The sequence below is a fragment of the Sarcophilus harrisii genome, chromosome 3 (assembly GCF_902635505.1).
Source record: "Sarcophilus harrisii chromosome 3, mSarHar1.11, whole genome shotgun sequence".
Classification (NCBI taxonomy): domain Eukaryota; kingdom Metazoa; phylum Chordata; class Mammalia; order Dasyuromorphia; family Dasyuridae; genus Sarcophilus; species Sarcophilus harrisii.
In genome coordinates this window covers 441,879,173-441,893,503 of record NC_045428.1, presented here as the reverse complement: position 1 = coordinate 441,893,503, position 14,331 = coordinate 441,879,173, and the positions used below count along the sequence as shown (strand labels likewise).

Sequence of the window (14,331 nt, the reverse complement as noted above, 5' to 3'; positions counted from 1 at the left end):
TATCCTCCTCAACACTACTCAGGGATTACAAGTTGATTTTGTAGGAATGCTGTTTTTCTTTTTATTGGCACAGTTAAAGCTGCGTGTTGGAAGTGGTGCCTAAACAATTTCAAATGTGGTGAGAGCTGTTTATGTCACTGAATAAAATTAGATGTGTCTCTTGCCAATAGCAGGGATGAAATGTAAGACATGGCCAAATATGTGAGTGTTCTTTTTTCCAGTGATAGGGCGGGACTTAAAATACCTTCTACTCCAGTTTTGAAAGGCATAGAAAAGTTTCAGGCATTCTATCTTTGGTTGAAATCAAGTTGGTTGTAGTTATTTCACCAGTGTGCTTTTTAACATATATAAGGTAAGTTATCAAGTATCTTTTTTGTGAATTTTGTCTTAGGTTTTTAATATGGAAAAATCTGTAAAGATCTATATAAATACAAAATTTCTATTTTTTCTGAAATAGAGGTTGAGAACATTTCATTATGTTAATCACCTGGCAGTAATCCTTTGTAATAATTTAATTTCTAATATCAGCAGGATGGTACCACAGATTTTGTAATCTCACAGTATAAGCATGGATTTCTAAAATACCTTAAGTAACAGATAATTTCATTTTGTAAAATGTAACTATCATGCTTTTATTTTGTGTTGCTATGTATTCATTCCATAATTTTCCTACATTAAAGCTAAATTCTTACCATTCCCACTTCTAAATCTATAATCATGGTTTATCCTGTTGGAACATATTTTCCCTCCTTTCCATGGATGTTTATTTTAATATAGGAAATTATCAGAATAAGGCTGCATGGGATGTTTTACATATTAACTGGCAAGAAGTTTCATGAAAAAAGAAAGTAAAACATTTCCTATTTGTTTTCAGAGTAGAAAAGAAGAAATTTAAACCTGAAAAAAAGACTATACACAACTTAATCTATTAGGTCAAAAAACAAAATAAAAGCTGTACATTTCCTTCTAGCAGCAAAGGAAGGAGGGGAAAATGTTATAATTTTTTAAACTTCTGCTTAAAAAGACGTTTCTCTTTTTTAAAAAAATAGAATGTGATCATTGAAGAGCCCAAGTTTATAAGATTCAGAGACAACATTTATAAAGGAAAACTATAACTCAGCTGTCTTGATAATCATTGCCAGCTGGTTGAAATGGCTGACTATTAAAACAGGACCTAAGAAAATCACTTTATTCCTTTCAAAATATTAAACTTAAGACGTTTATTTTGCTTTGTTTATTAGAATTATTTTTGCAAAGAAATGAGCTAAAAATACAGGATTTTTAAACTAATGGTAATTGTGTCAGTGTTAAATTTAAGAGATAGAGAAGCTTTGTGAATTATTGGATTTCTTTGTTTTTAAAGGCCAAATGAAAAGTAGCACTGAATACAAAATGTATTTAGATATTAAATCCCCTACATTGTTTTAAAATGCCATAGTAGCTAAAGTCATCTTGTGACTGGAAAGCAACCATATGGCTAACAACCTAGCAAGCAGGGATGTAAGAGTATGGAAGATATACCTGAAGAAGATGTGCCTGCAGGCAATTCCATTCCAGGGGTAAGGAATAAGAGCAGAGTATATTATGGAGGGTTCAGAAGTAATAAATTGTAATCTCCCCTCTAGTCATCTGCTCTTCCCTATTCTGAAATAGCAAAATATAAAACTGTGAACAAGTTGACTATGAAACTAATAGGGAGTGTTTGAGAATGTCTCTTGTTTTCTGCTTTTATCCTTTTATAACTGTCCTCTACCTCCTTGTGGAGATGGTTAAAACTTTGGACAAGAGTGTCCCCAATTTGCTCAGGGAAGACTAGCATCCAGAATATCACCCAGCTTTCACATATTTCTCCAGGGGTCAACATAGTATCGTGGGGCACACCAATGTGGGGCATATACCAATGATGAAAGAATGCTTTCAAGAAAGTGACATAAATTGTAAAGTCCTATACAAATCTGTGCTATTAAAATTTTTCAGACTTAGTAACCTGCATCAGGTTACTACACAATGCCTACACAAGATGTTATTCTTCTCTCAGGAATAGCAAATGCTGCAACAATTTAGGACCCTGTCTTTGTTACCCACTTTCCAGAGGAAGAGCTATGCCTTCCCATTACCTTAGAAAAGGGGTTATTGATATTTTATGTAATGGACTTCTTTGGCAGTCTGTTGAAGCCTCTGGACCCCTTCTCAGAATTTTTCTAAATGCATAATAACTACATAAAGTTACAAAGGCAGTCATTTGTGTTGAAATATTGTTGTAAAATGATTTCTAAAAACAAGTTCACAGGCTCCATGTTAAGAATTCTTGCAACAAACATGTACAGCAATTGGGTAGCCAGTTGTAGAAGAAGACAGTGATGAATTGTGTATAGTTCCACAATCATATCTGCTTCATTTGACATCTGCCCAGCCTCCATCATCATTTGATATTCATTGTTTTCCTGCTGGTTTACAAAGAGCAGTGAAAGAACCTGTTATTCTGAGGGAATTGTGAACCAGCATTTGAAATGCAACTATCTCCATTTGCCTATTATCTAGCAAGAAGGTTATTCATTATTGAGGACTTGGTATAGGTTGTACTTGAGTGGACAGTTTTTATGGTATATTTGTAGACTCTAGGCATCTCCTGGATATGTTCACTAATACCACAATGCACATACTATGATGATGAGAATCCAATAATAAGAACCATCCTTTGTTGATTATATTAATGAGTTTTAACAGTTGTGGGTAATCTTGTATTGACAAGAAAAAAATTCTAAACAAAATATTTAATTGAGATCTTAATGAGGAACTAAAGCACCAAATAGCCAAATGTTACTTCGCAGTGAGTTTTAATTGAGTAAGGGGTGCAAATGAGCATTTAGAAGAGCACAAGTGATTGAAGGATTAAGTCCTGGGCTCAGTGGAGGACTCATCTAAGAATCCAGATAAGAAATTGGAAAAAAAAGAGGCTGAATCTGTGCATGTAAAGTACTTCAGTATCCCCAGATTCAGCATTTATGATCTATGATAGACTATTTTTCAATAGACCCATCAGCCCATTTTTTCCTTTAGTCTAATCAGGAACTCTCCCACAGGAAAAATATCTCTAAGAAATGAAAAACAATGGAGACATTTCTATCTTTGATTGTCTTTTGTCCTTAATGTAGTGGGATCTCTGAATGAAAGAGTATAGACAGTTTAATCATTTCTTAACATGATTCTAAATTGTTTTTCAAAATTACTAGACCAATTCACAATTCCACTAACAGTGCATAAATGTGTTCATCTTTTCATAAATGATATAACATGAACTTCTGTCATTTTTATAAATTTGCTGGTTGTAAAATGAAAATACAAAGTTGTCTTAATTAGCATTTCTCTTATTAGTCATTTGGAACAGTCTTTCAAATGGCTGTTAAAAATTTATGACTTTTAACAACTGCTCATATCTTTCAATTACTATCAATTTAGCAGTTGTTTTTGGTCATATATTTGTTAGTGCCATCTTCACTATATGTATCTTTTATATATCTATTCATTTGTTTTTTGCATTGGAAGTTAAAGTTTTTGAGAAAAAGCATTGTTTTACCTTTATTTGTATCTAAAATACATATTATAGTTACTAAAATACATACTAAGCAATCCATAAATGCTTGTTGATTTTTCAATATCAGATACTTTTTAGAGATAGTGGATGCAAATAATTTTCTAATCTAAAGTTTTTCTTTATATACTAGTTGTACTGATTTTATTCATTCAAAAGCTTCTCAACTTCATGAAATCATAATTATTTTATATAAACTGCATGTTTAATAAATACTATCTATTTTGAGCATCTCTGACCTTTTTTGATTAAGAACTCTATCTTTATCCTCCTTTCACCAGAGCAGTGAAAAATACCTGATGGGCTTCTCTTCTAATTGTTTAATGGTATGACATTAATGTTTAAGCCAAATATGAATTTTGGGTTTATAATGGTATTTGATATAATATGTTGTTCTAAAACTTAATTTCTCCTTCTTTCCAGTTTTCCTAGTACTTCTTTTTAAATTATATATTCTTCCCCAAATAATGTATATTCATTGAATTTAGTTGTTTCTGATTTTTCCTTGTTTAATCTGTCTTTTCTTTTGATCTCCTTTTATATTTTTAATCAATACCAAAGTTTATAGATATTTGCTACCACTTGAAAGTATAACTATCATATTATATGATATGAAATTTGAATTCTTCCTTTATTCCTATGTGTTAATTGCTCTTAAGAGTACAGCTCTTTTAATTTTTTAAAATGTATTTTTTTTATTATTTTGTGACTGACACTAAAATATTACATTAATAATTTGATTAGTATAGCATTAAATCGACAAACTAATTTGAAGGGAGTTTTATTTTCAATAATTTTTTTTCCATTTCTTTAAGTAACATTTTGTGATTTCATAGTTATTTGTCATGGTAAATTGTATATTCCTTGGTAGATTGATTCCCAAGTATTTTATGCATTTTGTAGCTATTTTGAATATGGACACTTCAAATGCCAAGTAATGTCATTTGACTTTGATTCAGAAACTACTTATAAAGACATGTAAGGATATAAAACAACAAGAAATAGTCTCTTCTATTAAGAGCATACTTTCTATGGTGAATAGAATGTGTATATATGTTCCCTGCTATATCATTCTGAAAGTCAGAGGACCTGGGTTCACATCTTCCCTCTGATACTACCTGTGTGACTGTGGGTAACTTATTTAATTTCCCTTTTTCTCAGTTTCCAGTTCATAAAATGAGAGGGGAAGGGTGATAGATTAGATGGCTTCTGAGGTCCCTTTTAGTTTAAAACCTATACTCCTAAAATAGATTTAGGAAGGAGAGGATACTAACAATTTAAGAGATGAGGAATAATTTCATAGAGGAGAAAATATTTAACTCAAACTTGAAATAACTCAAATTCTGAGGAGAGTAGAAAAGAGGGTATGCATTTGGATGCATTTAGATACAAATGGATGATTTGTATGAAAGTGCAGATTTGGGAGATATAAAACTTCCCCTGAGAACTGCTTTGACTGCATCCCATAGGTTGTGGTATGTTGTCTTGTTGTTGTCATTCTCTTGAAAGAAACAATTGTTTCTATGATTTGTTGCTTGACCCACTCATTCTTTAGAATTACATTATTACATTTCCAATTAGTTTTTAGTCTATCTTTGCCTGTCTCTTTATTGAATATAATTTTTATTGCATTGTGATCTGAAAAGGAAACATTTATTATTTCTGCCTTGCTATATTTGATTGTTAGGTTTTTAATGCCCTAATACAAGGTCAATTTTTTGTAGATGCCTAGTACTACCGAGAAAAACCTATATTCCTTACTATGCCTATTCAATTTTTCCAGAAGTCTATCAAATATAAAATTTTAATTTATATTATATTGCCTAGTTTACTGCTATTAACATACCTAGATTTATTTAATTCTTAGAGGGGGAGGTTGACATCCCCACTAGAATAGTTTTGCTGTCTACTTCCCAATACTCTTAAGAATTTGGATGTTGTACCACTTAGTACAAAAACATTTAGTAAATATTCTACTTCATTGTCTATTGCACCCTTTAACAAGATGTAATTTCCTTCATTTTCTCTTTTAATTATATCTGTTTTTACTTTTGCTTTATCTGAAATAAGAATTGTTATCCCTGCTTTTTTTATTTTTTGCTTTGGCTGAACCATAATAAATTCTACTCCAATCTTTTACCCTTACTCTCTATGTATCTCTCTGTTTCAGACGTTTCTTGTAAACAACATATTGTAAAATTCTAGTTTATAATGCACTCTGCTATTTGTTTTCATTTTATGGAAGAGTTCATCTCATTCACATTCACAGTTATGATTACCAGCTCGGTATTTTTCTCCATTCTGTTTTTTCCCCTATGTACACTTTTGTTCTTTCTACTTTGTTGCTTCTTAGTACTGTTTTGTTTCTAACTCATCTTACCCTCCCTTCTATCACCGTTCTTCTCTCCTTTAACCCCTTTCTCCTAGTATTTCTGCCCTCCCTTCTATCCAACTTCTCCCTCTTTCTCCCTTTTTCCTCCTACTTCCTTACAAGATAAGATACATTTCTTTTTTTCAGTAAATTTATTTATTTTGATATACAAGAACAAATTTCTATACCCAACTGAGTGAATGTTATTCCCTCTTTGAGCCACAACTGATGAGATCAAGCTTCAAACAAAACTCATCCCCTTCCCTTCTTTTTTTCCATTGCAATAGATCTTTTGTGCCTTCTTCATGTAATTTAATTTATCCCATTTTACCTCCTTTTTACTCTTCTCCTGGGACAATTCTTTCTCTACTCTTAGTGTCTTTTTCTCTCTTATTATCACATCAGAATCAATTCATATCCATACCCTCTGTCCATGTATACCGCCTCTAACCACAACAGTAAAAGATACAGCTCTCAAGGGTTACAAGTATCATTTTCCATCTACTTATGTGAACAATTTAACCTTTAAATAATGTTTTTTTCCTGTTTACCTTTCTATGCTTCTCTTGAGCCCTGTATTTGAAGGTAAAATTTTCTTTTTAAGTTCTGTTTTTTTCCATACAAATGATTGAAAGTATTCCATCCATTGAAATATGATGCTCAAACTTACTGGGTAATTAATTCTTGGTTGTAATCTTAGGTCATTTTGCCCTCTGGAATATGGTATTTTAGGCTTCTGATCCTTTATTGTAGAAGCTTTACAGATCATGGATAATTCTGACTGTTGTTCCTTAATATTTGAATTGTTTGTTTTTTTTCTGGCAGTTTGCAGTATTTTCCCCCTTGAGATTATAGTTCTGAAATTTTGCAACAATGTTTCTTGGTGTTGTTTGTGGAATTTCTTTCTGTAGGTGAGCAATGGCTTTTTTCAATGACTAGTTTGCTCTTTGATTCTAATATAGCAGGATATTTTTTCCTTGATTATCTCTTGAAGAATTCTATTCAGGTTTTTTTTTTTTTTTTGGTTGTGGCCTTCAGGTAAATCAATAATTTTTAAAATTATCTGTCCTGGATCTATTTTCCACATTGACTGTATTTTCAATGAAGTATTTTACATTTTTTTCTTTCTTTTTAGTTTGTTTGATTTTTGATGTCTCATAGAGTCATTAACTTCCATTTGTCTGATTCTGGTTTTTAATGTATAATTTTCTTCAGTTACCTTTTGCATCTCTTTTTCCATTTGTCTGATTCTGGTTTTTAATGTATAATTTTCTGCAGTTACCTTTTGCATCTCTTTTCCCATTTAATATTTCTACTTTTCAAGGTGTTGTTTTCTTCAAGGGGTGTTTTTGGAGGGAGGGCAATTGGCCAGTTTGTTTTTTAAGGAATTATTTTCCTTTTCTAAGCTGTTGACATCTCTTGCTTACTTCTTGGTTTTTTTCCCCAGTTTTACTTCTACCTCTCTTATTTGCCTTTTTAAAACTTTTATGAGCACTTCCAAGAAGTCCCTTTGGGCTTGAGACTAATTCATATCACACTTTGAGATTTCCCATGTGGCCATTTTGTCCTCATATGACTTGTTGTTTTGGTCTTCCCTGTTACCACAGTAATTTTCTATGGTTAAGGTTCTTTTCTCTTTCTTGTTTTTCTTTCTTTTTTCCTACATTTTGACTTTTAAGTTTGACCTCTGTTCCTCTGGTACAGAGCTTCTTGTTCAGCTTTGGCTTTCAGCACATGGGACTTCTGTGTTTGTTGTACTGCTCACAGCAGGAGGCAGCTACAGCTACTTTCTCCAGGAAACAGTCTTGTTTTCCTGGGCTGGCAATTTGCCTTTTGTGCTAGGACTGGAGATTGCCCCATAGGTCTGCTGTGCTACTGAGCCAACACTAAGGTTCTTATTTGCTGAGCTGCTGTGATTAAGACCCTCTCACTAGCTTTCTTAGACTCCATCTGAGCTGGGCAGAACACCCTTTTGACCCCAGTGAAGCCGAGCTTTCTTGAAGTCCTTCCAATCTATCTTAAACTGGAGAATGGTTTCATTCTGTCAGACTCTGTTTAGAGACTCTGTTTCATGTGGGTTTTGAGCAGGAAAGTAACAAAATCAAAAAACCTTCCTTGTGACTTTCCCACTTACCCCAATCCAACCTTCCAGTAGATTTTCTAGATGACTTTGTTGTGGCATACATAAATAGTAATCAGGTAATCTTCTCAATAGATGCAGAAACATTTATAGTAATGGAGAGAGTTATTAACTCAATTTCTCTAAGGCTTTATTACAAACTATAGAGGTATATCTTCCATCAAACCCAGCTGGTGTTTATTGAATAAATGCATAGTTATAGTGAGGGAAGATAATTTGGAATTGATAGCCATACATAACCTATCAATCAGCAAGCATTTATTATGTATTTACTATATGTCAGGAACTGTACTAGATACTACAGATAAAATGAAACAGTCTTCTCTGCCAAGACACATTTGGGAAGATAACAAAAATGTGTGATTGCATATAGAACATAAAAGAAATAAATACTAGGTAATTTAGAGAGTGCAGCCAAGGAGGGAGTGCATTTCAAGCATGGAAGAAGGACTCTGAAAAGGCCTGAAGACAAGAGTTGGAATGCAGTGTGTGAATAACAGACAAAAGACTAGTTCAGCTGAAACATAAATGTGGGAATGAAAGTAATATATGAATAATCTGCAAATGCAAATTGGGGCTAAGTTGTGAAAAAATTTTAAAGACAAACAATTTTTTATTTTATCTTAGAGGCAATATATAGTGAATTTTCTTAGTTGGGGAGTAGCATGGTCATACTTTCTTTTATGAAAAATCATTTTGACAACTCAGTGAAAGATAATCTAGAGTAATAAGAGAATTGAGGCAAAAAGAACAATTAGAAATACATTGTAATAGCTCAAGGGAAAAGTAATAGAGTTTGAATTGAGGTAGAAGTTGATGATAAAGTACCCAAGTGAAAGAGTATAGAAAGGAAAAAACAATAAGTTTCAGGGCAGAACCTGGACAGTACATTAATTGAGTTAGTGCTATAGATGATGAGCCAACAAAGAAAATTTAGCATAAACAATCATCTATAGAAGATAAGAATAAAAAGAGAATAGTTTTGTGAAACAAGAGAAAAGATAGCAACCAGGAGATCAACAGTGCCAAATGCATGTACAGATATCAGTAAAGATGAAGACTGAGAAAAGATCATAATATTTGGAAATTAAAAAATAATTGATAATTTTAGAAAATATATATGTTTGTGAAGTGAGGTAAGAAACAAGAGAGTGAAGAGTAAGTTCTGGATAAAGCCAGTCTCATAAATGATTCATCCCAGGATACTCTTACTAACCATCCACAAAAGTATTAAAGAAAGAAACTGTTTACTTGGAGAACAAAAGTGAGCCTTTTATGAATTGAGGAACTTAACCATGTCAATCATCATCATGCTGGATCTTGAACCAAGTTATTGTTTTTTGCAATTATCATGTGTGGCCTAGTCAGAAAGAACCCAGGGCTTATACTTGAGAGAGCACTGATTTGCTTGAAGTCTGTTATTCCACGCAGAAAGAAATTCTAACAAGGGACTGAGAGCTACTTTCAAGGTCCTCCATCCATTGTCTGGAACCAGATCAGTACCTCATTATCATTATGGCATACCTTATGAATCTTTCCCCATCTCAAATAAATCCTACTTCCTTTTTTTAAGCATATAGTTCATTTTTACATTATATGTTTCCCAGTTTGTCCCTTCCCATTGCTAACCCCAGAAAGTAATCCTTTATAACAATAACAGAGGAGGGTAAAACAGCCCCATCTGAAACAGAGATACATACAGAGTAAAGGTAAAAGGCTGGAGCAGAATATATTATATTTTAGCGCAAATAAAGAAAAATTGGGGGTTGCCATTTTCATTTCAGACCAAGCAAAAACAAAAACAGACCTAATTAAGGAGATAAGAAAGGAAACTACATCTTGCTGAAGGGTACCACAAACAATTAAGTAGTTTGATGCTAAACATATTGGCACCAAGGAGTACAGCATTCAAATTCTTTTAAAAATTTAATCATTTTTTTCTGGTTATGCATGTATATTTTTTAAAATACATATTTCTTATGAATCACTGTGGGAGAGAAAATCAAGACAAAAGGGAAAAAACCACGACAGAAGAAAAAAACAGAAAAGAAAGTGAATGTAGAATTGTTCATTTACATTCAATCTTTATAGTTCTCTTTCAGTATGCATTTAGTGTTTTCTATCCAAATTGGAAATGACTTCGACCACTGAACCACTGAGAACTGGCTTTCATAGTTGATCATGACACAAACTTGCTGTTACTGTGTACAATGTATTCCTGATTCTGCTTGTTGCAGTCAGCATCAATTTATATAAATCTTTCTAGACCTTTCTAAAATCATTTTGTTGGTTATTTTTATAGAACAATAATATTCCATTATTTTCATATGCCATATCTTATTCATCCATTCCCCAATTAATGGGCATATACTGATTTTCCATTCCTTGTGCCACCACAAAAAGTAGAGGTACTACTGGGTCAAAGGGTATGTACAGTTTTATAGCTCTTTCGGCATAATTCCAAGTTTCTTTTCAGAATAGTTGGATCATTTCAAACTCCATCAATAATGCATTAATGTCTCAGTTTTCCCACATCACCTTCAACATTTATCATTATATTTTCCTACCATTTTAGCCAATTTGAGAGATGTGAAGTGATACCTCAGAGTTATTTTAATTTGCATTTCTCTAATCCATAGTGATTTGAAGCATTTTTTCATATGAATAAAATGGCTTTAATTTCATCATGTGAGAATTGTCTATTCACATTCTTTGACCATATTTCAATTGTGGAACAGCATTAAATTCTTAGAGTAGTTAAGTCAGTTACAGGAAGAAATAGACAATAAAACTTTACTGATAGGGGACCTCAACCTCTTCCTTTCAGAAGTATATAAATGTAACCCACAAAATAAACAAGAATTTAAGAAGATGAATACAATCTTAGAAAACTTAGATTTAATAGCCCTCTGGAGAAAATTGAATGGAGATAGAAAGGAATATACCTTTTTTCAGCAATACATGGTATCTATACAAAAATTAACCACATATTAGGGCATTAAAACCTTACAATCTGTTGCAGAAAGACAGAAATATGAAACATATCCTTTTCAGATAATGATGTAATAAAATTATATGCAATAAATGGCTATGAAAAGATAGGCTAAAAACTAGTTGAATTTTTAAAAAATCTTCATGCAATAGAATCATCATAATAAGACAATATACAAAACCTTACAAAATACAGCCAGAGCAGATCTTAGAAGAAACTTCATATCTCTAAATGCTTACATGAATAAAATGTAAAAAGTAGAGATCAATCAATTGAGCATGCAAATAAAAAAGCTAGAAAAAGAAAAAAATTAAAAACCTTTTTAAAGTAACAAATTAGAAATTCTGAAAATCAGAAGAGAAATTAATAACATTGAAAGTAAGAAAACTATTGAATTAATAAATGAAATCAGGAATTGATTTTGTGGGGAATAAACCTTTGGTTTGTTTGATTAGAAAAAGAAAAAAACAAAACCAAATTACCAGTATCGAAAATGAAAAAGGTGAACTTACCACCAATGAAGAAAAAATTAAAGTAACTATTTTGCCCAACTTTATTCCAACAAATTTGACAATGTAATTGAAATGGATTAATATTTACAAAAATATTAATTGCCCAGATGAACAGAAGAGTAAATAAAAGACTTAAATGTACTGTTGGGGAAAAGAAATTGAACAAGTCATCAGTAAACTTCCTAAGTAAGAAAACTCCAGGACCAGATGGATTTACAAGCGAATTCTACCAAACATTTAGAGAACATCTAAACAATTGGAAAAATATCAATTGCTCATAAGTAAGCCAAGCTAATGTTAAAAATGACAATTCTGCCTAAATTAATCTACTTATTCAGTGTCATACCAATCAAACTGTCAAAGAACTATTTAATTGAGCTAGAAAAATCTTAACAAAATTCATTTAGAAAAACAAAAGGTCAAGAATATCAATAGAATTTATGAGATGGAAATGCAAAGGATAGTGGCCTCACCACATCAAACCTAAACCTATTATAAAGTAGCAAACATCAAAACCATCTGGTACTGTCTTAGAAATAGAGTACTAGATTACTGGAACAGATTACTTACATAAGACACAATAATCAATGACTATATTAATCTATTTTTTGATAAAACCAATGACTGGCTTCTGGGATAAGAATTCAGTAGTTGATGAAAACTGCTAGGAAAACTGAAAAATAGCATGGCAGAAACTAGGCATAGACCAGTTTCTCATATTTTATACTAAGATTGGAATGGGTTCATGATTTAGACATAAAGGGCGATGCTATAAACAAATTAGGAGAGCCAGGAATCTGTCACATTTTTGGAGAAGGAAGGAATTTATGACCAAAAGAACATTATGAAATGCAGAATGGATAATTTTGATTACATTAAATTAAAATGGTTTTGCACTAGCAAAATCAATGCAGCTAACTTTATAAGGGAAGCAGAAAGCTGGGAAACATTTTTGCAACTAGTGTTTCTGCTAAAGGCCTCATTTCTAAAATATCTAAAAAACTGAGTCAAATTTATAAGAATACAAATAATTCCCCAATTGATCAGTGATCAAAGGGTATGAACAGGAAGTTTTCAGATGAAGAAATGAAAGCTACTTACAGGTAACTGAAAATGTTCTAAATCATTATTGAGTAGAAAAATGAAAATTAAAACCATTCTAAAATACCACCTCACACATATTAGATTGGCTAAGATGACAGGAAAATATATTAATAAATGTTGGAGGTGATATGGGAAAACTGAGGTGTTAATGCATTGTTGGTGGAATTGTGAACTGATGCAGCCATTCGGGAGAGCAATTTGGAACTATACCCAAAGGGTTATAAAACTATGCATACTCTTTGATCCCCAGTGGCACTACTGGTTCTGTATCCCAAAGAGATCATAGAAGAGGAAAAAGGACCTGCATGTACAAAAATGTTTGTAGCAACTCTTTTTGTGGTGGCAAGGAATTGTAACTTTAAGGGCTGTCTCTTAATTGGCAAATGACTAAATTACAGTATTTGAATGTAAAGGAATACTCTCGTTCTGTAAAAAATGATGAAAAAGGATGATTTCAGAAAAGCCTAAAGAAACTTACATGAACTGATGCTGAGCGAATTGAGCAGAACCAGGAAAACATTGTAAACAATGACAGCAATATTATGTGATAATCAATTATGATAATCTTTGCTCTTCTTAGCAATACAGTGATCCAAGACAATTCTGATAGACATTAAAAGGAAAATGCCCTCTGCATTCAGAGAAAAAACTATGGAGACTGAATACAGATCAAAGAAAACTATTTTCACTTTTTTATTGTTGTTTTTTATGGTTTTTCCCTTTTATTCTGATTTTTCTTTCCCAGTATCACTCATATGTAAATATGTCTAAAAAATGGATTATACGTGTATATCAATCTGTTTCCTGTCTTGGAGAGAGGGTGGTTAAGGGAAGAAGGGAGAAAAAAATTGAAACTCAAAATCTCACAAAAAGGATGGTTGAAAAACATCTTTATTTGTAATTGGGGGAAAAAAATTTAAAAGCTTCTAACAAAAGTAAATTCTAATGTACAACCAACCATCCCTATGGATTTCTGAGATAGAATGGAGATGGAGTTAACAAAAGTTAAGTGCTAGATAGCTAAGATATTTGAAAGGACATGAATGTAAATTTTGGAATCCCCATATATGAGGGTTGTTGTAGAGAAGAAGAAAGTGAACCAAAAACTTAACATCTTAAAAAAAACAGGACAATACCCCAAAATTAGTACTTCCTTTTGTTGATTATTATTGTTTGATTGTTTTTCCATCATGTATGACTCTGTGACTACATTTGAGGTTTTCTTGACAAAGAAACTAGAGCTGTTTGCCATTTCATTCTCCACCTTATCGAGCATTGAAGAAACTAAGGCAAACAGTTAAATAACCTGCCCAGGGTAACAAAGCTAATAACTGTCTATGAATGGATTTCAGCTCATGAAAATGAATCTTCAGAATTCCAAGCCTAATGTCTCTACAGTATCCATTGTGCCATCTACCTTCCCAAATTATTTTTAAGGATGATATGAATAAAATAGAATTAAAAATTCCTGGATTACACTGTTAGAGGGATAATCTGTGGATTAAGGGAATTTCTAATTCAATATAAGCATCAAATCTATTCTAAAAAAAATGACACCTTTAAATTAAGGGTAAAATTCTTAATAATATCCCCAAAATTAGAAACACAATACACAAGGAT

The 14,331-nt window shown here is 32.2% G+C and overlaps 1 protein-coding gene across 2 annotated transcripts in view; it reads left to right on the top strand.

Moving 5' to 3' along the window:
- The first annotated feature begins 233 nt into the window (after positions 1–233).
- The window catches only part of SGCG (sarcoglycan gamma), a 242,957-nt gene continuing 228,859 nt past the window's right edge, over positions 234–14,331 (top strand). For both annotated transcript variants that reach the window (XM_031960792.1, XM_031960791.1), the window contains exon 1: positions 234–352. The gene's annotated coding sequence lies outside the window, so the exon portion shown is untranslated. The remainder of the gene's footprint in view (positions 353–14,331) is intronic.